This window comes from Buteo buteo, chromosome 11 (genome assembly GCF_964188355.1).
Source record: "Buteo buteo chromosome 11, bButBut1.hap1.1, whole genome shotgun sequence".
Taxonomy (NCBI): domain Eukaryota; kingdom Metazoa; phylum Chordata; class Aves; order Accipitriformes; family Accipitridae; genus Buteo; species Buteo buteo.
The window spans coordinates 19226284-19251099 of record NC_134181.1 but is presented as its reverse complement, the minus strand read 5'-3'; the positions used below and the strand labels follow the sequence as shown (position 1 = coordinate 19251099).

At 41.6% G+C, this 24816-nt stretch overlaps 1 long non-coding RNA gene across 3 annotated transcripts; it reads left to right on the top strand.

The window, feature by feature from the left end:
• Positions 1-1454: 1454 nt before the first annotated feature.
• On the top strand, positions 1455-20934 carry LOC142036743 (uncharacterized). 3 transcript variants are annotated; one of them, XR_012652223.1, is made up of 6 exons: positions 1455-1647; positions 2420-2476; positions 2944-3075; positions 7517-7683; positions 7930-8059; positions 15435-20934. It is a non-coding gene; the product is annotated as an uncharacterized LOC142036743 (long non-coding RNA). The 3 variants fall into 3 exon arrangements; XR_012652221.1 differs by lacking the exon at positions 2944-3075 and having other exon boundaries at positions 1457-1647; positions 15435-20931; XR_012652222.1 differs by lacking the exons at positions 1455-1647; positions 2944-3075 and adding an exon at positions 1946-1965 and having other exon boundaries at positions 15435-20931.
• Positions 20935-24816: the final 3882 nt, after the last annotated feature.

Sequence of the window (24816 nt, the reverse complement as noted above, 5' to 3'; positions counted from 1 at the left end):
GCGGAGCCGCGCTGCGCCGGAATGCAAGCCAATCAGTATATGAAAAAAAATAATAGATATTTAATAAGATTTATTAGCCGCCCGGCTCCCCCCTCTGCGCAGCCACCCCTTCTCTTGCTCTCTGCCCCCTGCCCCTTCCTCCACTAAATCACTGGAGGTGGAATATACGCGGGGGGTGTACGGTGGTGTCAGTTTCTCTTTTCTAAACAAAAAAGGCGATTTTCGGCGGGGAGCGTCGCGCCGCAGCCCCGGCCGGTCCGGCAGCGCTGGGATGCGCGGCCGGTCGCGCCGTCGGGGCGGGGGCCGCGCCGGGGCCGCCCCGCCGCCGGACCTGTTGCGGCGGCTGTGCGAGCGGAGCTGCGGCGGGGGGGTCCCGGAGCGCGGCGCCGGGCCCCGGCGAGGAGCGGGGTTTGGCTTCGCGGAGGGCTCGGGGGGCCGTGAGCGGGGCGGGAGGGATTTAGTCTTTCCCAGCGCCGGTGCCGGGAGAAGGGGAATCCGGAGAGGGAGCGGTGGGGGCGGAGGTGGGTCCGCAGAAGCGGTTCAGCGTGCGGGTTTGCTCGCGGATCTACAGAATACAGCAGGTATCCTTCCCCTCCCTGACTCATAAAAGGGTCGAGGCGAAAGCAGATTAAAACCATACGGAGCGGGATAAATCCCCGCCGATCAGGAGATGTAATCTCCTTTGATTCCGCCAGATACATTTCCCAACAGGAACATACCCGATTTTCCCTTCTCGCTTTTTTTTCCCTCGCGGCTGAGGCAAGGCGCAGCTCCCGCCGCCGCGGACCTTGCCCTCCGCCGCGGCCCCGGCCACCCGGGACACGCGGGGCCGGACCCGCCTCGCACCCGCCGCGCCTTTCCCGGGGTGGGGGCGGCGATATAATTAGTTTGTTGTTTTTTTGTTTTAAATCTTGTAACTTTTGCATCTCCCGGCCCTAATTCCTCTCGCCGCTGGCCCCCGCGGGACGGACGCGGAGACGCGAGCAGGGGAGGTGTGTTTTGAAACGGGCAGGCCGGGCCAGGAGCTCCCTGGGTCGCCGAGCAGGCGACACCGACGCCGCCCCGCTCCCTCCCTCCGGGGCTCTGTCCCGGCGGCAGCGGCCACAGGCCCCCAGCCAAACGGCGGGGCACAGCCTGAGCCTTCCCGAGCAGCCCCGCTGCGGGGCCGGGGGCGGCGGCGCCTCGGCGGGAAGGGGCGGGGCGGGCAGAGAGCGCTCTCCCCGGTGTCCTCGGGGGGGGGATCCCGGCAGGACCGGGTGCCGGGGGCGGCGGGGCGGGCGCGGCCCGCACTACACTACCCAGCAGGCCGTGGCCCCGCCGGTCTCGCCCCCGCCCTTCCCGGCACATGATTGGTCGTCCTGCCGCCGGCAGTGGGTCCTCCCCTTCTTCCATTGGCCTGGGGAACTGTCCTTCAGCGCGGGGGGGAGGGGGTGTGGAGGGGCGGTGGCGGCACGCGGCGCGGTTGCTGGGGAGTCCGGAGGCGGCGCTGACAGGACGGCGCGCGGAGGCGCTGCGGGGCGAGGCGAGGCGAGGCGAGGCGGCGGCCTCCCGACCCGACCCGGCCGGGCTCGGCTCGGCTCGGCTCAGCCCGTCCCGTGGCGGCTGCGGGTCGGGCCGGCCCCGGCCGGCGAGGCGAGGCGAGGCGAGGTGAGGAAGCGGGGCGGCAGCGGCGCGGCGGGACCTCGGGGCCGCGGGGCCCGGTGGCAGCGCTTGCCCCGCCGTGCTGGTGCGCCCCCTGCCGGGCGGGCCTCGGCGCTGCTCCGCGCGCGGCCGGCGGCCGTGCCGGCTGCCCGGGCCCCGCGGCCGGCGGGCGGGCGGGCGCTCCGGGGGAGGCGCCGGCGCCGGAGCCGCTGTCGGCCGCGGTCGCGGGGCCGGGGCCGGGGCTGGGGCCGGCGTCTGTCCGCGCCGGGCCCCGCAGTAAGGCGGCGACCGCGGGAGCGGCGTACGGAAGCCCGGCGAGCCGTGGTGAGTCTCGGCACCTTCCTCGGTGCTGCTGTCGAACAGCGCTTTGTCTGGCGTTTCCCTCCTTTCTCCCCCCCCCCCCCCCTTTTTTTTTTAAATTTATCTCTTATTTTTTTTTCTTAATTTGCTTTGAAATCCATGTGGGTTCTGCCCCCGGTAACGGGGAAGGGTCTAACACCGGATTGCACGCTCTCTTACATGCTCAATCCACACAGGTGTGCACTTTCATCAGTTTTCAGCTGCACGGTGTCACTGATATTTGTCCCTCGGTTAATTTTAGCTATTGCTTTAAAGCACGGCATTTCTGTTTCCAGTCAAAAGTGCTTCTGTCATAATCCTCTGACAACACCCCTTGTTCGAGGAGTGAGGGATCATCTGGTAAAGTTTTATATATTTAACATTCATTTTATAAGTGAGCAGAATAAGTAACCGCTTTTCCTTCCCCGTTTCTTTGTAGGGGAGAGGCTGAAGTTCTAACCATCTTCCCATGGCATCTAACGTTTTTGAGGAGGAGGTAAGGTTCATGTCATGTAAAATTACCCTCTTTATTTCTGATGTTCTACTAATCTGGCTTCTGTAGGCGTACATTTTGGAAACTGGTGAGTTCATGCATACTTTCATGCATTGCAACATAATACCAGAGCTGATTAATAAATGGTAGTGATAGGACTCTTATGCCATCAGGATTGTAAGTGTCTATCAAACCAACATTCTCACTACATTATGCCACTATTATATTCTTTGCAGTTTTAAAAGAACTGTAGATAATTCTTCAAGATATTGAAACATTTACTTTATAGTTCTATTGCTGTGGTTGTCACCTTCACTTTATATCAAATTTGAGACTCATTTCTTAAGGATGTCTCTATTTTCTGCTTTATTTGCACATTGATAGCTCTACTGAATGACTAGTCACAGCAACTTTTTCCTCTGATAGAAGCATATTAAAATGTGAAAGCCTAAGACTAATCTGCTTTATAGGACTTTTCAGCCTTTGATTAAAGGGAAATGAGAAGTTCGTTTCAAGGCTCTTGTTTATGTAGTTCTATCAGTTCTGTTAACAAATATGAGGTTTGAGGATACATTTTCTGCTTTTCTTCATTTTTTCTGAAGGTACGTACATTTGAAGGTATGGATAAGTTCTTGGTATCAAGTGTTTGTCTGCTTTGCAGCTGCCGGAGAAATGATAGTAAAATTCTGTACTTTATATATTTTTGTCATAACTTCCTGGAATCAAAACCATTAATGCAATAGAAGAAACATTTACCATTCAATTCCTACTTAATGATGGGTAGGATTTATAGGCTGGCTGTGCGCTCTTCATTTTATTTAAATTGAGGCTTGTGAATTTAAATTCAGCCTGTATAAATAAGTAATTAAAGTCACTATTTTTATAGCCTTCGGTCTGATGGGCTGGTCCTGCAAAGCTGTTTAGAATGGTCTTTGCTTACTTTAGTAGTGGGACTCTAGTAGTGTTTTTGACATGAGGGGAACTTGGATTTGAGATGACTGTACAAAATGTGGTGACCCAAAATGTAGCAATATTTGAACCTGCATATTTGTTTTTCTACACTGCTTTCATTTGCATAATTTCATTTAGGGTGTGCAAACATACATCGTATAGCATAAAATAGCTTAATAAATCAGTGCATGAACATGTAATAGGGATCAGCTGTGAATATTTTCTTTCTGGGAGGGGAAAAAGAGGCAGAGTGATCTTGAAAATAACAGCAAACTATATTTTAAAAGTACAGCCACTGGTAGGCTCTAACTGTAAGTTGTTCAGTTGCAGGTGGCTTGTAATGGATGGAGTTAAACTTGGGTATCTTGGATATGATACACCTTAATTTAATTACTTTAATAGCTACTTTCTGTTGAAACTTTAAAATCTAACGATCCTGCTTTTATTGCAGTCTTTAAAGATCTAATCGTTCTCGTGTGTGTCTGAGATGTACAACTTAGTGCAAGGAGAGGCAACAGATTGGTTCCGTCATACGATTTGGTTGGGGTTTTTTTGAGAGTACTTAAAAGATTATGATGGATAATGCTGTCTTGCCAAAGAATGCCGACACAGGTGTTCATCATTATCTTAATTAAGATCCTGAGAAAATGTCATCTTTCGGCATGAATTATGAAGGGAGATGCATTAGAGATCATTTCAACTTTTTTTTTTTCTTTTTACAGGGGTAGATGAGAAGGAGGCTGTTTTCTCAAAACCTTTTTGATATTTCTTTATCAGAATACCTGACCTTAGACACTTACTGAATAATTTGTTTCTCCACTTCAATTTGTGAATATATTATCAAGAGATCTATATGTGATGTTAAAAGGGATCCTCTTTAAAAAAAAAAAAATATCTCCCCCTCAGATACTCTCTGTTCTGTTTAAAGCTGTCCCTATAAACCAAATACTAAGAGTCAGATGGTGGTGGAAATTGCTGCTGGAAACATCTGCTAAGAGATGTTTTATACAGTGTATTTTAAAGTATTAACAACTCGGAACAAAATAAATATATATGAATATTTATCTTTTTAATTAAGCATGAAGAGAAAAAAATTTCCTTTTCTCACCTTCGCACCACCATGGAAGTAAAACTAATTGGTGTGCGAGAGGAGGGAGGGGCTTGTGGTTTTCCGTGTTGAATCAATACATTATTAGCTGAGCGAGAGCTAAAGCAGTGCATCTGAAATATTGGCTGAAGCATCGGCCATAAAACTTAGGGACGATTTCCTGCAGGCACTTACTCATGTGCATGTTGCTGTTGGCTTCTCTAAAATGAAGTGCCTGGAGTTACAGGGTCAGTGCTTGCAGTGGAAGTGCCCACGTTCGATGGCTCTAGGTGAATGGTCTTGGGAAGAGCTCTGCAAGACACCCCTAACTTCTCTGTTGATCTTCTGCCTGCACTTACTTTGCCCAACACTCTACTTGTTAGCACTCACTGTGTTTGCAGTCTGAGACTGAGGTGTAAACTTGCGAACACCTAGAATAACTCTTCTATGTCTAGCAATTGGGTATTAGGTAGCTTAGACTTTTGTTTTTCTCAGCAAGCCTTTCTATGTAAAATCACTTTCTGTCTGCTAAAAGAAACCTGATTATCAGTCTCAGTCCTTTTTTTAAGTTGCATCAGCAAACCTGTTTAGTATGTGGAATAAAACCATACACAGAAGTGCAGCTGGCAAGCCTTTCAAGCACATAGTTATTGTATTGAACATGTAACTCCAAAGATCTTGACAGTATCATGGGAGAACCTGAAACTGTGTTTCAGTTTCCTTGAAGTTTCCTGTAATTAACTTAAATAGTGCTATTTGCTTGAATTTGTTGGCATAATATAGACTAAGTTAAGAATGTCTTTAGGGTTTATATTGCTTACAGTTCCACGGGCATATGCAGAAAATAGACTCTCCTAATGGTTGACTTTAGTGGAAAAAATGAAAAACTGCTCTCTTTCATGTCTAAACAAGTTTTTCACTTAAAGCAAGCCACATCTACTGTTAGCCGGCCCCTTACTGTGAAAGAGAAGCACCTCAGTGGGAAGGATGGCTGTGGCTCCCCGTGCCATTTTATGGGATACGCATGTGCCTGTAGCTTTCCATATGGTGGCAAATTCCCTTTTGACTGCAGGTGCAGTGTGGTGGGAGCTCCCGTAGAGGTGGGTGACTTTTAGCAGTGTTGTGTTCAAAAGGGTTTGTGTTTTATCTACTTATATTTGCAGTCCTTATGATTGTATTTGTGAGAGCTTAGCATTACCTCTCTGAGGAGAAAAATAAAGCCAGGTCGCCTTTCTAGCCTTACACCCAAAGAATTCTTTTTAGCAGTTCATAATTTCTGATTTTTATTAATATTAAAGCTTTTTAGTTTCTGTTCCTTAATGTGGATAATGCAGATGCAAATGATTCTTGAAGCTGTTTTCTGCAGATTAAAGTGAATGTATTTGTAGAGTCAGAATACTTTTTTTTTCCTTTTCTCTCCATATAAATGATTGTTTGAGGGGGAAAAAGCAAGCCAGTCAGACCTTTCAAGGTGTATGCAGATCATCATTACAGAGGCTTTACTATACTAATAAACTTGTGACTGATCACTCTCCTATTCTTCCCAAAGGAGATGCATCTTCCTGAGCTCTTCCCCTGCCCCCCCCCCTCCACCAACAGAGCAAGAACTGGCTTTTTCCTTTCATAAGCACATCTTTTTCACAGTATTTCTCAGCATTTCTATTGCAGATCAAGAACCTAGCATTTACCTCTGAAATATTCTTTGCTGACATCTACAGAACTTTTCATGCCCTTCAGATTTAATTTTGTATAGAATAATGCATGGTCTAATATGTAGGTCCTTTGTTTTCAATTAAGCTGTATTAGGTAACTATGACTCTTCTTTCATATCTCGTAGCAAAGTATCAATATCCAGATGGCAGTGTGCTGGGCTAAAATAGCTACAGGCTTGGCTGCTACTGTAAAGCCAAGAACTAACATTTTAGCCTGCGTGATAAATAAAACTGAGGTTGTGACTCTTGGCGTATTGGAGTTGTACTAAATAATGCTACAGTGCTCTTTATTACTGGTTTCATTGGATAATATGCAGCTATAAAACCTGCTTGAAGCTTTTATTAAGAATACTCTGTCATTATGAAAAGGTGCCTACAACGTCTTTATAATATTGATGGTGCAAGAATTACTTTGTTTGTGCTGACTTCCTGGCTGCTGTCTAGGGAGGACCTTACCCTGTCCCAGCTTCTGTAGGCATTAGGTTCCATGAATGTCTCTTGGGAAGAGGACAGCTCTATAGACCCTAGGTTTCAAAACTTATTTTTAAGGTATTTTTTGCTCTTTGGTTTTTTGGGTTTTTTTTGTTCAGTTTATTTCAGTATTTAATTTCTTGCTTCAGTTAAAATTCAGTTGATATTCTCTGTGGTATAAACTGTGCTACTGTGTCCTGAAGTAAAACTTAAACCGAGGTTATCCACATAGTTGTGTGAGAGGAGGTTGCAGAATGGCTGAGAGACTTTATACTGGCTGAGAAGGGGATGGGAAGACTTAGTAGTAGGGAAGGGACTAGGAGTCTTGAATCCTGGGCTTGTTTTTTTCATTCAGTTTCTGACACATCCTATGACCTAGATTTGTTCATGTAACCTCTGTGCCTCTGTTTACCCCATTGGAACCCTCTGCTTTTCTCAGAAATATTCAGATTCAAATTGGTATCCATACTCATATCATTTATTAGGCTGCTGTACTTTTGAGCAAAAGCAAGTTATTAATGCTATTACTGATGCATTAGCTAAATGTCATTAAATTTCCATGTTCCACAGATCTTTGATTTCCATAGGCACCTGTTTGTGGTGTGCCTCTCAGAAAACGCAGAATTGAACACCATCCAGTGGGATGTGGTACTAACATAGTGTCTGTGGGATTTAGCAAACATGCTAGATCAATGGGTGAAGAAACATTTGCATTAGTCTGTAATCCTTGTTTGTAAGAGAAACCTGCTGTCTAAATTAGTGATAAATACTATCTTTTATCCATTTTCCCATTCTTCATATGTCCATTTTTTGCCTTTATAGCATGCACCCAAGAGAAGCAGCAGCAAGGTCCACGGTGAGGAAAATGAATCCAGCAGTCCATCCTATCCTGTACCCACCTGAGTACAGGAAGAGATCTCATACAAAGCCAAAACGCATCTGGGCTTGCAGCTCTTTTTAACCATATTAAGTCCTATTTAGAGTTAATGGTAAGTAATTTGTTTTGTGTATGTTTTGATTCATTAAGCAAGGCATTACAGTAGTGGTGCTTTCCTTTGTGGTACTGGGTTCTGTCTCTAACAAAATGTGGAATTAATGTTTCCAGGTACATTAGCTTTAGTCCTGTTTCTGTTGAGAAAATCATGTGGTGCAGATGACAAGCATTGTAATAAGGTGTGGGGTTTTTTTTGTTTGTTTGTGTTTTGGTTTGTTTTTTTTTTTTTTGTCCTCTCCAGATGAGCTCAGTGAGACTGGTCTAAGCAATGCTGAAGAAGGGAAGAACAGAGTTGGAAGGCAGGAGCTATTTCAAAGCAGGATTCTTCTTTCCGTAACACCCAAACATGAAGACTTTATAAACTTAATTAGGTAGAGTATCGATAATAGTGTAATATCAGTAATATTGCATGATGTAATATTGCACTGCTTTATTGTTCAGTGATCACGTGGAGCTGCGTCACATGGAGCTGCGTTAAATAAATGAATATATACTAGTGGCTTAAATGAACTTTATGAGTGAGAGAAGTAAATTGAGAAGGTGGGTACTACAGGAAATGCTACTAGCTTTTTTTAAGCCAGTGTCTTCTTTTTTCAGCTCTTTCCATAACCTGTAGTTCTTTTGTTTCTTGAGAAAGATGGAATGAAGAATAATACCTTTTCATTCAAAAAAATTGAAGCTAGTTCAACTTCTTAACCAGAAAGACTTCACAGTCCTCTTAGCTGTTACGGCATCTTAATGCTTTGTCCAGCAGAAAATAGCACTTGCTGTGCTGAACCATGAACTCTCCATAAACATCTGTAGTGCTGCAGCATGTGCTGCCCTTTCTTCTTAGGGCTTCCCTTGTCGGGGAGCGGTTGTGAAATGTCTGCTGTGGTGTAGCCCTCTGTGACCTCTTGTGTCCAAGGATGGAATTTGCGAGTCTTTTTCTGTCTGGAATTTGTGGGAGCTCCCTCCTGAGCCCAATAGTTCTCAAATATTGCAAGAAAAGATCTGACAGTGTTGTCTGGGAGATGTGACTGACTTTATTATTATTAACATTTATTAAGTGCCTTACAATGGAGAGGAAGAGTCATTGCCTTCATTTTTACAAGTAGGATAACTGGCATGTAGGAAGAATGGATCTCTTCTATCTTCTGTGATTCTTGACCCACCTAATTAGGTGATTGTCACAAGAAATAACAACCTGGCTCAGGGGAATGGCACTAGGGAAAGATGCTGACACATTCAGTATGGCACACTGCTTCTCCTTCCCAGAATGGCTTAATGTAGTAAGCAGGGTCTTCCCTCTGTGAGTGTTGGTTGGCCACTGAGGAGATTTAAAAGGGCTGATGATCCTGAGGCTGTCTCTCTATTGGATGGCTTCATTATAGATCTCATCCAGGGAAAAAGTGAGGTACTGCAAGTCATTTCTAGGAGCTACTTTTGGTTTTAGTGATTACTCACCCTCTGCCTCCTCCTGCTTCCTTTCACAATAGTGGCCTTTCCCCAGGATAAGCTGATTCACTTCACAGCTGGTATTTGCAGTTTTCCTGCACTTAGTTAGCCTCTAAGGCAGTAACTGTTTCTTCTGGGCTAAGACTTTAGTTTCTTTTTTTTTTAGTAGTTTATTTTGCTAAGAAAGAGAATCTGTCCAGCTGCTACAAACAATAGTGATTTTGATGTGTATCAGTAAAGAGTTAGAGATGTGTGTTTTCCATGTAGAAGATAAAGAGACATAAAGCCTGCTTTAAAGGAAGGCAAACCTTGGAGAGGTTTATTTAGATGTACAATATGCCCTGTTCTTTCATTTTTAAAAAACAGTATTAAGGGATTTCTTATTTCAAGAAAAGAGAAAATAATTTCTTCTTTTTGATTGCTTTTTTTCCTTAGTCTCACAGTTGTGAGACAAATATCCAGAAATATGAGTTGGTAAGGTTAATGTGATTAAAATGAATATGTGATAACGGGCTCTGCACATTAAAGATTAAGAGCTCAAATTATAGACTCCAGAGTGGAACACCCCATGACCATTTGTGAATTTTGTTTGTGCAAGGAATGCAGGCTTAGGCCCACAGTTGCAGTTGCACAACAATTTCATCCTGTCTGCTGCTTTTTTGTCTTGACTGATCTGCACAGAAGTCTCTCAAACACTGTAGTGTCAGGGTGAAAATGTAGTTTGGGGTGAAGTGGGGGAACAAATGAGGAAATAATTTTAGTCCAAGCATTAGTGTTACTCTATAAAAATAGATTAGTTTTACACAAATGATTCACATTTACAAAGATCAGTTTATAGCATTTTGACTGTGCAGTAGTTAATTCTTTATGTATAAATTGATCCTTTATACAAATGTAATTCCATATAAAACAGTTAATCTCTCTGAGTGCAAGTTGAAAATATATTATCAATTAGTTTATGTAGGTTATGGCTTACTTTCCCCTGTACTCTGCAGTGGTTACCTACACTAAAGTTGAGTCGGTGTGTGCTTAATGAAAATTAGATGCGAAATGTAATATGTCGAGGACAAAGAAGCACTGAAATCCTTATTGCTCTTAAAAAGACAAAGGTACCTCAGACAATTCTTTCTTAATCTCTTGAGAATTTAATGTGTAATTCTGTTATAAGCAATTTGGAGTGAATGAAATTGAAATGTTTTTAGAAATAGTATTAGTACCAGATACTTTTGCTCACCTTTTGTGAAGCCTAGTTTTGTTTTAAAATGCTTTGTGTTTTGAGAGGCTGATTTATAGACAATCTTCCATTGAGAAAGAAAAGTATCTTGGACTTTCATGGAGGGACAAGCCTAGCTGTTATATCTGTGAAATTTGCTAATGTTGCAACCATTTAAATAAAGTGTTTGTTTACATAACAGCAATGGCATTTCTCCTCCTCTTCCTTGTGGTTTTGTCCAACAAGATGTTATGAGTGGCAGTTGCAGTGACTGTTAAGTGTTTAAATGATGACACCATTATGTGAAGTGATTTTGAAATGAGAGATTCCAGCCAAGAATTACATCTGCTCTCATCTCCTTCAAATCATACTCTCTGGCTGTGCAGATTATGATTGATTTGTTTGTGACAGATTGCAGGAAACAGTCATTGATTTTTCAATATTTTACCTTAAAATTATTTACAGTTGTAACCAAGGGGAGGTATTTCCATGGGCTGTCAGCCCCTGAAAGACTGGGATAATATTCCCTGCTCCCTGACAAGACAAATTACCCGTAATGAGTGCAGTAGCTGAAGGGTATACTTTTATTTTAAAATATGTCAATAACCCCAGTGACTAAACGAATATTGATTCAGCATAATGAAGCCTGAGTAATGTGAAAATGAGCTCTTCAAGGAGCATGGTAAAGACTTTCTTTTTAGCTTGTAGCAAGAAGCTTTTCATTCTTTACTGTTAGGTAGTTGAAATGTGAAGCCTTAAACAAGTCATCCTTAAACAGTAGTAATACGCAGAATAATGTAACAAAAGAACTTGTGGTTTTTTTCTGTTTGTTTTTTTTTTTTTTCCCCAAGTTCTTTTTCTTCAATGTGTTTCAGTAGATCAGACGTTTAAAGGGAAAAATGCAAGTTTTTCAGGGCAAAGATGGAATTACTATTGGTGTTAACATCTTTTGCAATAATATTGTTCAGCCAGCCTAATGGCCTTTTTTAAAGTGGATTCTGCATATATGGGGATGGAAATGTATCTAAATAAACTGTAGATGTAATTTCATATTATTGACTTCTTGGGCATATTGATGTGTGTTCTATGTGATCGGTCTAATATTCTTGTCCTTTAACAATTTAGAATAGCTGGTTTATGAGAACTAGATATACTGTGTTATAAAACTTAGTTACCGTAGTGCACATTTTTCCTTCTGGTGCCTTGTAACACTGCATGTTTCGTACCAAATGAGAATTTTCAAGCAGTAATTCATTTAAATTACAGTAATTTATGCAGTGCCATAGGTGTGGTGTGGAAAAGCATCTGATAGATTAATACGGATGTACTTCAGTTGTTCAGGGTAAGGATTAGATTAAAGACCATGTTGAGGTACAGTTTTTTTAACATAAAAAATATGGAATGCTAAAAAAAATTATCATTTGAAAGGATCAGTTTGTCATATTCGAGAGTACTGTGCAACGTTGGGAGGGCTCTACAAAAGCACTGGATATAAATAACTGTGTAATCCAGACATACAGAAAAAGATATTTTCTTGAGGTGTTTGTGTATAATATGTCAATTATGAAATAATGTCATAGCCAGAAGCATTTAGTGAGCACGTTTGGGCACGAAGACGACTTTCCTTATTTTCTGAGGACTGACTTCAATTGCATCCAACTAGCTTGTGAAAATCTTCAGAAGGATGTTTTCCTATCCACACAGGTGATTTTTTTCAAATGTCATTCCTTTAGCACAGTTAGAAAGTATTTCAGGAGGCACTTGAGAACCTGTGGCATTGAGAGTTAAATGGCAAGCCTGGAATGTGAGATGAGTTGCTGTGTTTAGTTTGTTAATTTTCAGAAAAATGTGATGTGATGTACGTTTGAGCGGGTTACAACTGTAAATAATTGTAGGGGGTTTGTGCATAACACATGGGGTTCGCAAAATATTGGAGAATCATTAATGGTGAGGGAGTAATAACCTCAAATATATAGCAGTGACAACAGGAGAATTTGGGGCTGTTGGAAATTAAGGTTCAACTCAGTGATATTTGACACATCCCAAGTTCTCTGCCTGTTCTCTTTGTTTCTGTACCTTTTGTTTCTTTGGCCAACAGTAGGAGATGGGAAGGGAAGGTCCTCTTTCGGTAGCTTTCCCACAGTAGCGAGGAAGAGGGAGACTGTTCAGGGCTGGGTGCCAGTTCTGATGCAGACTGAAGGGCAAATAAATGTTTGGTTTAACTAATCTCCTTTTCCTGAATAACACTTGCATGAGCTCAGTGGTACCAAACTGAACAAAAGCTGATGCTGCTGGAGGTAGTGCTGACAGCTAAACCAAAGTGGGCTCTGCTTGCAAGACATTGCCTTGTTTCACTTGCAAGACAGGTAGCATCTCTTGCTTTGCTGCCTTTCCCAAAGATGAGTTTGCTTATTAAATACCTGCCTGCCTGGCATTCTGGTTCAGGCCTGAACTGTGTGCTTGGCACTAATGGCAAATAGTGCATTCTAGGCTGCAGGAAGCTGACAAACGGCTTGGAAGCTTTGTGGGTGATACCGGAGATTTCTGGTGATGGTAACTTAGAAGCTCTTAAGTTTCATCACACATCCCCTTTTAGTGTTAGAACCGCTACAATTGCTAGTCCACTCTCAGGTGACTATGGAGGAGGAAAAAAAACCCAAAACAAAACAAACAACAATCCCAAATCATTAATCAGTTAAAAGTTCTTGTGGCATTTGGGATCTGCTAGGAGCAGAACATAAACCCAGTTGCTGTTCAATTAGGTAAAAGTAAAAGCAGAAAACACTGTGAAATGAAGGTTACTGGTAAGAACAGAGTAATATCCTTTGTGGCAGAGAAGAGGCTGTTGATAAATCATGAAGGGCTAATATTTAGAGGTCGTATGTCCCTTGACACTTGGGGACTTGCAAATTTTGACCCATTTCAGTTCATTTCAGGCCTGACATGAAGGCAGTGTCTAAGTACCTTCTTGTAGTGGGAAGGTGGTGCAATGTTAATGGTGTGGGTGTTTTTGTGTAACAGTTCAGATCTCTATACCTATTTAATTGTCAAATTCCACTATGAATAAGGTGGCAACCAAACCCAGTGGTTAATTTTTTTTTTTCCTTTTTTTTCCCTATTTATTTCACCTCTCTGTTCTCTGCTCTACAGATAAACTATGAACTTGTTTTAGTTGATGGAAGGGGTGTGGAAGTCGGGAGGGCATGTAAAAGTAGGTGATGGAAATCATGCTAACTGGCCAAGCCTTCCCCTACTCCCCACCCCTCAATTTCTTTGTTTAAAATCTAAGAACTAATATGTGATGGAACCTGAATCAGAGCAGTCCATAAGTGGGCAGACAGTGCTATGTAGAATTTGCTAATCTAAATGTCCTGGTTAGGTGAAACCAATTCTTTGTGCCCTAAACTATGCATGTTGAAGTTGTTGTTTCTTTTTAGCTTTTATCAAAAGCAATTCCATATATGCAGACTATTCACATTTTCTTGGCATGACCATATTATGTACTAAAAGCTTTCACTAACTTGAGTGCCGATAGTATCACAGAGTCTTCGGTATGGTGGCATATGGTTTATGGTGAACTGTTAGAGGGAGATAACCCTCAAAAAATGAGGTGGATCCAAGATGCTTTGAGTCTTGACTAAGTGCAATGGTTAAAAAGGCGTGGCTGATTTAATGCATGAGTGTTGAAAACTGTGTCTGGAATTATGGAAACAAGTTGAGAAAGATGAACTAAATTGATTGTTGATTATTTTCCTTTCTAAATTCTGGGAAAAGATGTATTATGCTTTGCTGTGGCCTTTAAGGAGGGTCCACAGTGTCCCCTTTTTGTTTTATTAACTTCTCTGTTAATTTGAAGTGTCATTCCCCAAATGAAGTAATGTCCTTGGGCTAGTGGCAACAGCTGGAGTTGCAGAATTGATAAATAATTCAGAGAGGGATAAAGGGTAGGGGATTTTTTTGTCATTTGAATCTTTATTATGTGCACACATTTCATTTTAGATATGGCATCATTTGAATTCATTTGGTATGATGATTGCACTGACCTGTCATATTTATTTTGATGTCCCTTCGAAGGACCATATGCTCTGTCCTCGGCTTGAGGAAGGATGCAAGTTGCTAACCAAAAAAGCATCTACATTCCTGTAGGGATGTAGACACTCGCTTCCCGTTGTCACATCAGTAGATGTACAGCTGCAGTGCAGTAGAAGAAAGTGTAGTTGTTGCATCAGCGTAGTGACTAAATGGCAGTATAGTCTAGCAAAAGGTGGAAGAAAGGGCAAAACCCATCTGCATCAAGGTGTTTCGTGGCATTAAAAACTCAGCTGTCACTGCAGGCCAGTTGGTGTGAGGAACCTGGCATGTGGAAGATGGAAAAGATTAAAGCCAGCTAGAAATCTGCCAAGGTGGAGGTGTGCCATGGTAGCTTTAATGTGGGAATACAATTAATTACTTTGTATGTTGGAAGTGGGGTTGCCATGCACACAGTCTTCTGGGGATGCATGGGAGTTAGTCTGGTTATGCAAGGCTCAGGTCTTTTTCTTTGACCAATCCATGCCCCTCCTTTTGTCTTAAAGAAGCTGCTTGCTTAGCCAAACAAAATCTTGGATAATGTTTTTTGGAAAAAGATGCAGTTGTAGTTTTCCTCTTTGCTAATTCTATTGTAGCCATTGCATCTGGTCCTTCACTTATTTTGGTGGTATGTTTCTGTGGACAAGTGGTATATTTTCCAGAAGTTACAGAGAAATCTACCAGTTTCAAGCTCAACCATGTCCCGTAAGTAATGAGCTGCATGATAATGAGTAATGTCTGGTTCCTACTGGCTAATGCACTGGCTGGTATTAGCAGTTCATAGTTGGTAGGTAACAGGACCTTGTTAATGTTACCTTTGTATGTGCTATTAACGTGATAGGATGCAACCACTACAATATTTTCATGGTATGAGGTGTAATTGCAGCGGTGAGTGGTGATTTGTATGAAGTAGATGGTCCATTGTGCTCATGCCAGTGGCAGAAGGAAGCCAATTAAGTGCAGGTTAGTGAATAACTAGAAGCTGTGAATGCGAATGATAACTGTATGCAAAATTGTTTCTTTTCTAGATCCTGCCATCAATGACTGAGCCTCCCTGAAATCTTCTTATCAGTTACTGCCGAGATGAGAAGGATAACAGGAAGGAGGAGTGCTTAAGTGGTTTTAATGACAGTTAATTTCATCTATTTATCAAATGACAGGTTGTTTTTTCCTCAAAACTCGATTGTCATGACGAGATGCTTTTGGAAGTCATCTTTGTAAAATAAAACTGACAATTTTTAGGCTACAAAGAGCTATTGTATCTTTCTACACAATGTTGTCATTATGGTAAACCTCTGGAAAGTCTTTATTTTTGAACTAATTTAGCTTGCATACTTCATTCATTTATTTGAGTGTCTGTTGAATGCCATGTGAAAAGTTTCTTGCCAGACTTCTTTTATTCAATGGAATAGTTATTCTTACAATGCTCAATTTATTATGGTCTAAATTACTGTTGCCTTAGCCTCCTGCAAAAATGTTTCGTTTTAGTAATTCTTAAACAAATAAGGAATGAATGAGGTTTTGTCCCCTTCATGTTTTGATCAGCGTATTTTTCCTTTCAGTGAAAGCATCTTCAGTTTTCAGAATGACACTATTACAAAGAAAGGTGCTTTGCTTTTTTTTTTCCTTTCTCCAAGAGACACTGTCTTTTGTGCAATGATTTTTTTAATAGGTACACTGCCAAGATGTAATTACTGGAAGGAGAAACAGAAGCTGTTGGGAATGTCATGTTATGCCAAATTAAGAATTATTAGCTCTTACTTTCTCTGCGATCTCTTCGACTAGAACTCGACCTATTGCGTCTGGCTTATACTTTGACTCTAGTGGAACTAATGTGTCCTTGGAGTAGCATTTTAGAGTAACTTCAGATTCATGTTTTTTTCACAAGTCTGCTTTAAACTGCTGGGATTAACTTCAGAGAAGGTAAGAGATACAGCCTCCTTTGTCAGCAGCTGTGTTAGTTAAAGAAGGAGGCTTCATGCATGCTTGCTTGCTCACTCTCTCCTGGAGGTTATTGCCCCTTCTAGGGAAGCAAACTGAACTGCTTCCCTGAGCACACCCAGACTTATTTCAGCCAAAGTTCATCGTATTATCAAATAGTTAACTAGCACCTTGGGTCATTTTGATGAAAGGGCAGGCAATGCACAGACCAGCTGCACAGACAGCGTATCTGGGAAGGGTAGTGTGTTGACAAGTGGGTTGTTGAGGAGTTGTTGTTGGTGTAGTCTTTTCAGCAGGTGCAGTTATATCTCTAAGATGTGGTAAAAATTGGACGTGTTAGAAGGCTGTGCAGTTCTGTCATGTATAATATTCACATTTCAGGGACATACTGGATAATATAAAATAAACCTATGCGCTTTGACTTACTCCTTGTGCGTGACAGTGTGAGTGGAGAGAGATGGTGTGAGTGTGTGTACATGACAGGACATCTATTTCGGGAAAATGTGTCTGGTAAAGGTGTGTGAATGGTACAAATGTTTCCATTATCTGGAGAACACACTGTTGTGCTTTACTCATCAAAGAAGCTGCCTAAAGCAACACATGCTTCAGGAGAACTGTTTTTGACACATGGTGCCCTGAACTGCCTTTAGTGAAGAGGGGAGAACACCTCCAGCAGGAGAGGCCACCCCATCCACTGCTGCTTCTCTGTCTGATATTGCATCAGTAGATGCTGGAGTCTGGTGAGGCATTCAAGCTCTTGATGTTCCCCATGCCAAAATTAGAACGGTACCAGTGATCTCTAGTACTGAAAGGCGTACTGAGTAAAAACAGTGCACTAAATGGCTCCTTCAACACTGACCCTTCTCGCAAGAAGGCGGTGGAGTGTAGGTCCTGTCTCACAGATGGCTTGGGCATACAAAGAACAAGAGGCTTGCTGATCTGTCAGAAACCTGAGAGCAGCAACACTGCTTATGTCTCCTCTTGGGGCACTGCTAGATGAAAAGAACTCGGGTCAGTCACAGAAAGGACTGAACCTCCAGCTCTGCTGGTGTTGCAACCAATATCTTTTAACTGGCCATATGCTAAAGAATGAGGAAGTATGCACTGGCTTCTCTTATGTGCCATATGTAAGGGAGGAAAATAATGTGCTATGTCTGGAAAGGAACTGGTGTGTAAGGAGAAGGTGCTGCTTTGCAGGCAAAGAACCGCCTCACCTCCCCTGGCTGGTTTAGCCTTAGCAGCACTACCATATCACAGTGCCTTCAGGACGGAACCTGCATCTGCTGTTCCCTAAACTGTGGGTCTGAAAAACAGTGATGTGTAGGGATGAAGCCTGGCAGGTCTTAGGACTTAGGCTTACAAAGAGATTTGGGAACGTGCACAAACTTAGAAGTCGCTAATATTTTAACATTATATGTAAAAAAGAAAAAAAGTAGATATGATATGACAGAGTGTGAAATCTATTGCTTTTCTGCCAAGTTTTGAGTTAACTTGGCTGTGTACTGCTGTATGTTGAGAAAATGTTGGACTCTTCAGTCAAACTCTTTCTTACCCTTGTTAGCCTATACTTGCAGTGTAGTGCTCAGTGCGTGCATAGTTCAAGGGGGCAAAGCGCCAACCACATAGTTTCTAAAATCCTCAACTTGCCCCCGATCCAATCTCTGCACCTCTGCGGTGAAGGTGGGTGCAGCTCCAGGTGTGAGAGCTGTGCCCTGTGCCGGCAGCCTGGGGTCAAGCTATGGCTGAGCTCTCGGCATCTGTGCCGAGTTCAGAAGTGATGTACCTCCTCCAAAGGACTGTCCAATGTCTCCCTGGACCATGAACTAAGGGGAAACGAGCCTCCACAGCTCTTTGACACAGCCCATAATTCATAAAATTTTTTTATCTTAATATGGGCTATTGTAGTACCAAGTTTAAAATATTTAATGAAATGCTTGTGATTGCCTAATAATCTTTTTGCCTGCTTGAGTGGTAATACGTAGTTAAACCAGTATTGCAAAATGACATATGTCTTATGTAGATATACCTGTCATGAATATGTTATGTTGATGAGTAAAATTTTACATCCAAGCACTTAAAATGATCAAATACTATAGTTAAGACTGTCATACTGTTTATGTAGCGCTAAAAAGAAAACAAAATACAATTTCAGAGCAGACAGATTTATTTCTTATAAATACTCCAAATAATAGGTTGGTTTCAACTAGACTTCCTGACTCTTCAGTGATTGCTGCATTCAGTATGAATCTATCAGGCTCCCACACATAATGTATGTTCTTCACAAATATGTTGGACAAAACATAGTTTACCTTTTTAACTGGTACTATATAGGTTACTTTCTAACTCCTTTAACTTCAGTTCAAACTTGGTTGAATAAAATATGCATTCCTGAAAATAATCTTTACATCTGTAATGTGACAGATGATTTTATACGACTGTTTTCATACTCCAGACAAAGCAGAACATTTTTAAGGCATTATGTGTTGACAATATACAGAGATAAAAATCTGCTAATGAGAAACTCTAAGGTGCAAACTTTTAGTAAAAGCAATGAATCATTAGAAATTATTAGAAAGGGAATAGTTGATTTTCTATCTTTTGAATTAAGATGAAATGTCTTTATAGAGGCATATGCTTGAACAAATGGCTGGGTGGGGTAGAGGAATTCCTCACAGGCTTCTGTGGCTTTTGCTACACCTGGGGTCAGACTGGGCCATCTTAGATGTGATGTCCTTTTGGCTTGGAAGGGAGGAAGGCATCTCGGTGTAACAAGTATCTTCACAGCATAGCAGCTTCCGCTGAAAAGTTACTCAAAGTTACTTACACTTCTCTTTAAAAAAAGATCTGGGAGGGACATGGCTTAACAACTAATTTGGCAAGGTTCCTGTCTCCTAACACCGTGCTTTTTTCAAAGATCCTCTTTCACCTGACTGCTTAGCTCTGTAGAGTGTTATGTTTCATCGGCTTTAGGTGGGTTTCTTTCGTTCATCCATCTTCTCCCCCCACCAAATTAATCAAACAGCGCGTGAACATTTTTTTTTTCAGAGCAAATGTCTTCTACAAAGGGTATACTTCTACAAAGTGTAATGTTGCCTTGCTGCTAGAAATAATTATTAGGTTTAAAATAATCTGACAGCATCCTGCTGTGTATAAATTAGGTTTGTTCTCTATTAAGATTAGTTAGCTGGCACCCATTCACTAGTACATTACAAAAAAATGATTGCAAGTTGATCGCATCCGGTTTGTCTGCCTTTTTTCTTTTTAATGGGCTTTTTGTTGCTGTGCTGTCAGCAAGGTTGAAATAAATGTGTGCAAGTTGTACATTTCCAAGTTCTCTACAGCCTGGGGAGATGATGCTGGTTCTCCTGTACCATGAAAAGACTTAGGGGCATAAGCATTGGGGGAAGGGAAGAGGTTGTCTGCACTCAGATTTCTGAATCTTGTGTACCTTTGGTTTTGGCCAACAGGGATGTTTTCTGCTTTATGGCAAGCAATATGTTACCACTGTGTTTAAATAGGTGTTGTTATTTTTTAACTTGTATGTACTAGCCTGTTTTCATGCAGAAGTACATATTTTACCTGGGAAGAATGGCGTGTGAATCTGAAAAAGAAGAAAAATTATTTAAAGTTATGTGCTAGTGTTTGAGATTTAAAAAATAACCATGAGGTCTTTATTTCTTTGTTTATGATTGATTAGGGTTAGAGTTTTAAAAGCTTAATGCCGACTATAAGTGCTTTACAGTCAGTCACTGAGAATTATGGGCTTGGCATGACTCATGTTTTTGTCCTTCAGTATATCCATTATTGTTAGATCCCGAGTAGTCATTGCACGTAGATGACTGATTTTTGGGGGCATTTTACATTTTTACATGTTCAGAACAATACTTAGTTAAAGCAGCTGCTGGGTGAATGGGGTAATTAAAGAACTGTACTGCTTTTATTGAAGTTGACACATGCTGCACATTCCTTAAAACTCAGTATGTGAGCAGAATGTTTCCAGGATTTATTGAAGTCAGACACCTAGAGATACTGGTGAGCTTTTAATAGTAGTAAAGATAACTTCAAGTTTTACACTGCTATATAAATCTCTTAATAAAGAGAGCTATTATTGTAATACATTGCTCGTGTTCTTCATAATTTGTCCGTGGGTATGTTTTATATATGCACACATACCTCTACACGCAAATGCTTAAGACCTGAGCACTTTTATTTGACAGTGATTGTATATTCTATTTAGTATTTATTTGGAAAAAAATAGTGTTTTAATGCTGACTGAGAATCTTAATTTGCTTGATACCAAAAGAAATCTGCAGTTTATTGATTATTTTTTAGTTGTTTTTTTTTTTTTTTTTTTTTAACTAAAATGCATTCCTGCTTAGTTTGAATTGCAGCTTAGTGTGTGAGTATCTTGGTGTAAGGTGCAAGTAAGGAATCTTACTTAATGTAAGCCGAGGATTTGTTTCATTTTAACTAGTATGATAATGCTTTGCAAGTTGTGAAAAAATAGACTTGTAATTACAACACACAGTGACCAAACAAGTTATAAATGAATGTCCTCAGAAAGTCTATTGAACAGATATAATTACCAATATTGTAATTTTTAGTGATAGGATCTTTTTCTTTTCTTTTCCTTTCTTTTTCCAGTGTATTGGAACAATTTTATGTCTGTTTGAGCATGTTCAGTTAGTCTGCCTTTCCTGTTAACAGTTCATGTCTTTTAAAGCATCTTTGATATTCCTTTTTTAAAGTTATAATTTTGCATTTCAGGCAGAGCTAACAAACATGCACGTTTCAAGATCAGAACATTTTTTAACCTCACTTTATGTGTATTTTGTTTACATGGCCCGTGGTGTGGAGAACTCTGCCGAGTACGCTGCGCTCCTGTGGGTTTCCATGAGAGTTGAGTGCTCTGAGCTGCACACAGCTTAGCGCACCACGTTATCAGTGTCCAGGTATAGATACAGGCACAAAGTACTTTCCTGAAAGAGAGGGCAGTCTTGGAAAATGCCAGAGGGACAGATGACTCTTTGAGTGACCCCAGAGCCTGGCCAACACTATGAGAAACAGCCCCACCTCTTTCAAACCCAAACAGTGCCAAGTGCATGGAGGTTGAGCAGGTTCATGGCCCTGCGGTGAGCAGCGGTGGCAGCAGTGTACAGAGGCAGCCAGAGCATGAGTGGGGTGCAGGAACCTGGCAAGGTACTGGAAATGAGCTGTTTCTTCTTTTGTGAATGCTTCCAGTTTACAGTGCTGCCATTTCCATTACCCTGCGAAGAGAGAAAGGCCCAGTACGGTAGCACAGGGGCTGGAGATGCCTTTTCCAAAATCTTCTTTTTAAATAGCAATAATTCAGTCACAGGCAACTTTCACCTGGAAAGCCTGTGGCACCAGTGTACATTAGTAAGGCATTTTTGCTTCCTGAAATGATTTGTCAGCGTTAAAGTCTTAGTAGTGCAGTCTGGACTGGCTGTTTATCTGTCATCCATATTTTGTATGATTTCAGAGTAGAACGTTGCCCTTACTGTTGAATTATTTGGCTAAACCCTTCCAACTTTCACCTGTATATTTTGGGATGTTTAAACCTTAAGCACTTTTCAAGCAATATGTTTGACTTACTATTATTGCACACTATAAAATAAAATACGCTATTAAAAAACATGCTGAAAGAACGTTATTTATCAGCTACAATTAAAAATGTGGAAAAATATATTCAAAATTTTAGGGTTTTTGCTAATTCTTCCTGGTTGATTTTGTGTTATTTTTAATGTTGAGACGTGGAAAAGAAGAGGTTAGTTTCCCTTACCAGGATACAAAAGGTGCTGTCATGTATCAGTGTTCTAAGCTTCTAGGGCTGTATAAACAGAAAATATACTTTTTAATTTTAGCATTGTGTTAGGTATGCAGTAGGTATTAGTTTTATGCCTGGATGTCTGCATGAGCAGGCTAAGTATTTTTAACTGTCCATGTATTCCAACAAACTCATCTTACAGGCAAATCTTTTCATATTGGGTTGTACAAGCTGAAGATAAAAAATTGGTTTCTAAACTACTCGCGTGTTTTAATATTCTGAGTCAAATCCCATGTGTTAAAGTGTAAACTACTAACTAATACCATAGGAGTTGATGCAGGAGAAAGTCATTTAATTAACACTTTAAATTTCAGCTGTGAAAGAATGTGAAAATGAGGTCTGAAGAATGGAGAGAGGCTTTGTTTTTCATTGCTGAAGACTCACTGCATTGTAAGTCTGCTGATGCTCGTGTACATAGACCATCTCTTACCTGCTAATTAGACCTCTCCAGTGTGCTCTCTAGAAATGCACTGGAGAAGTTTTTTCAAAAAACCACCATGCCGTCATAAATAAGGAAACAGTATGGTATGTAACTATTATACACCACTTGTTTGGCAGACTATAATTTAATAGAACAACAATGATCAGACTAGTATATCAGTTAATTTTCAAAACATTTTATTCCACACAAATTAGCTCAGGTCCTGGAGGGCAAAATGACAAGAGGTTACTCGTACACTATGTATTTAATTAATTGAAAAATGCTCAAATTGCTTTTACAGTTGTTATTAAAAAGTAGAATCAGTGTTGCCAGTGCTCAACCATAATTAGAACCCTGGGGAATTAAATATTTAGCATTAGTAATGTAACAGCACTTAGGACACAAATTTCTATTTTTGTAATGAAAGCAATACAGTGTAAGTGCAAATGGCTGAAACGACAGCTGTGACAAGCAAACCAGCCTGGGATATTTCAATAAGACACCTCGTCGGACAGCAAGTCTTACCGCATTACTCGTTTGTAAGAGATCTGTGAGTTTAAATCCCAATAGCCAGGCATTACACCCAGTATTTAGATTTCTAATTGCTCACAGGATGAACGGTCAGGCAAATGTCATGCCGTCAGTGGGGGAAGTGTGCAGTGTTTTCCCAAATAACGAAGTGGAGGTGCATGCCTTTGTCAGTGTGGGGAAGGGGCTGTGGGGGCAGGTCCCGGGGCTGGGGGGGGGGGAGAAGAGATCTTGTTTGTTTTAAGTTTAATTACATTTTAAGTGTAAGTGCTTTCAGTGATACAACATGAAAAGTCGGATATTGGGCTCTAATGAGCTGTAGTGGTAGATGGCTGGAGACCCTGAGGGATTCATTCGCTAAATTAACTGGATAAAAGTACTTGGTTTGGGCATGGTAGGATGGCTGAGCTGTGCTAAAAAATTCCCTTTCAGAGCTGTCTCTCATTCCTGTTTTTGTTCTAAGCAGGCCATGTAGCGACTTCCACAGCCGCCTGCTACAACTGTTCAGCTTGTCAGAAGGTATAACATTACTAGCTAATAAGTAATAAAGCATATTTGACTTCATTTCTCTTCTGTTTTGTTTTTTTTTTTTTCCTCTGGGATGGCAGGGGAAGGCAGAGAGCTTGAAGCCAGCTGTGTATCTTTTGAATGAAAAAAGCTGTATTTGGGCAAGGCCTGCCTTTGCCTTTTTTAAGGACTGATTTGTTTTCTAGAAATAGGACAATCAGGCAGGAGAGATGGAATACTTGTTTTTGAAGATGCTTTTTTTCCAGTTGCTAACTGCTCGCAGGTTAGGTTTTATGTTCAAGCTGAACACGTCTGGACAGTATGTCCTTGCTACAGCACTGGACCAGGACAGCCTGTTTCTTGAGAGAAGCAGGTAAGGACCAGCATCGTGCCTGTGCAATGCCACATCCAGTGTAAGCAGAGATGCCCCAGCTGCTGCTCTCTTGCTTTGCAACCATTTGTTTCTGCTGCAGGTCACTCTGCAGACAAAGTTTATTTTAACTCTGCCAAAAAAAAAAGAAAAAGAAAGACTTCGCTTTGCACCAAAACTTGGCAAACAGTGTCAAAGCCTTTAAGAGTATCTCTGGTTCTGAAATTTAAAAGGGTCTTTGTCCTGAGATGTTTCAAATGATAATTGCAGAACAAATGGCCCCTGGGCTGAGCTGGGGCAGGAGTGAAGCTGCCCCAGCCCAGGTGTTGGAGATTCTGCCATCAGCCCTGCCCAGCCCCCGAGCCTCCCAGCTGCACACACTTAGCTCCAATTGCACCTGCCCCACACTTTGGGGGTATAAAATGGCACCTGCCAGCACAGCTTAGGCTCTTACTCCTTTGCCTGCTGTGGGAGAAGCTTGTAAGGAAAGGGCTTCCCTTGGTTGTTTTAAAAATGCAACGCTATTTCTTCAGCCTGACTTTCAGAAACAGTTTTGACTTGCTAGCTGAATGTTCCCCTCGATGTCTGGTTTTAGTGGAAGTTGCTGAACTTCACTGAAGTGATGAGCAACCATGGGTAGATCTGTGTAACAGGGAGTGGTGATGACCTGGTGGGTACCCTGCTGTGGTCGCCAAAATCTGTGGGACTTGTTCAGGTAAGTGCAAAATAGTTATGAACAAGGACAGGGTTACAAATAAATCTCTCTCTTGCTGATGACCTGCTGAGGCACAGCAA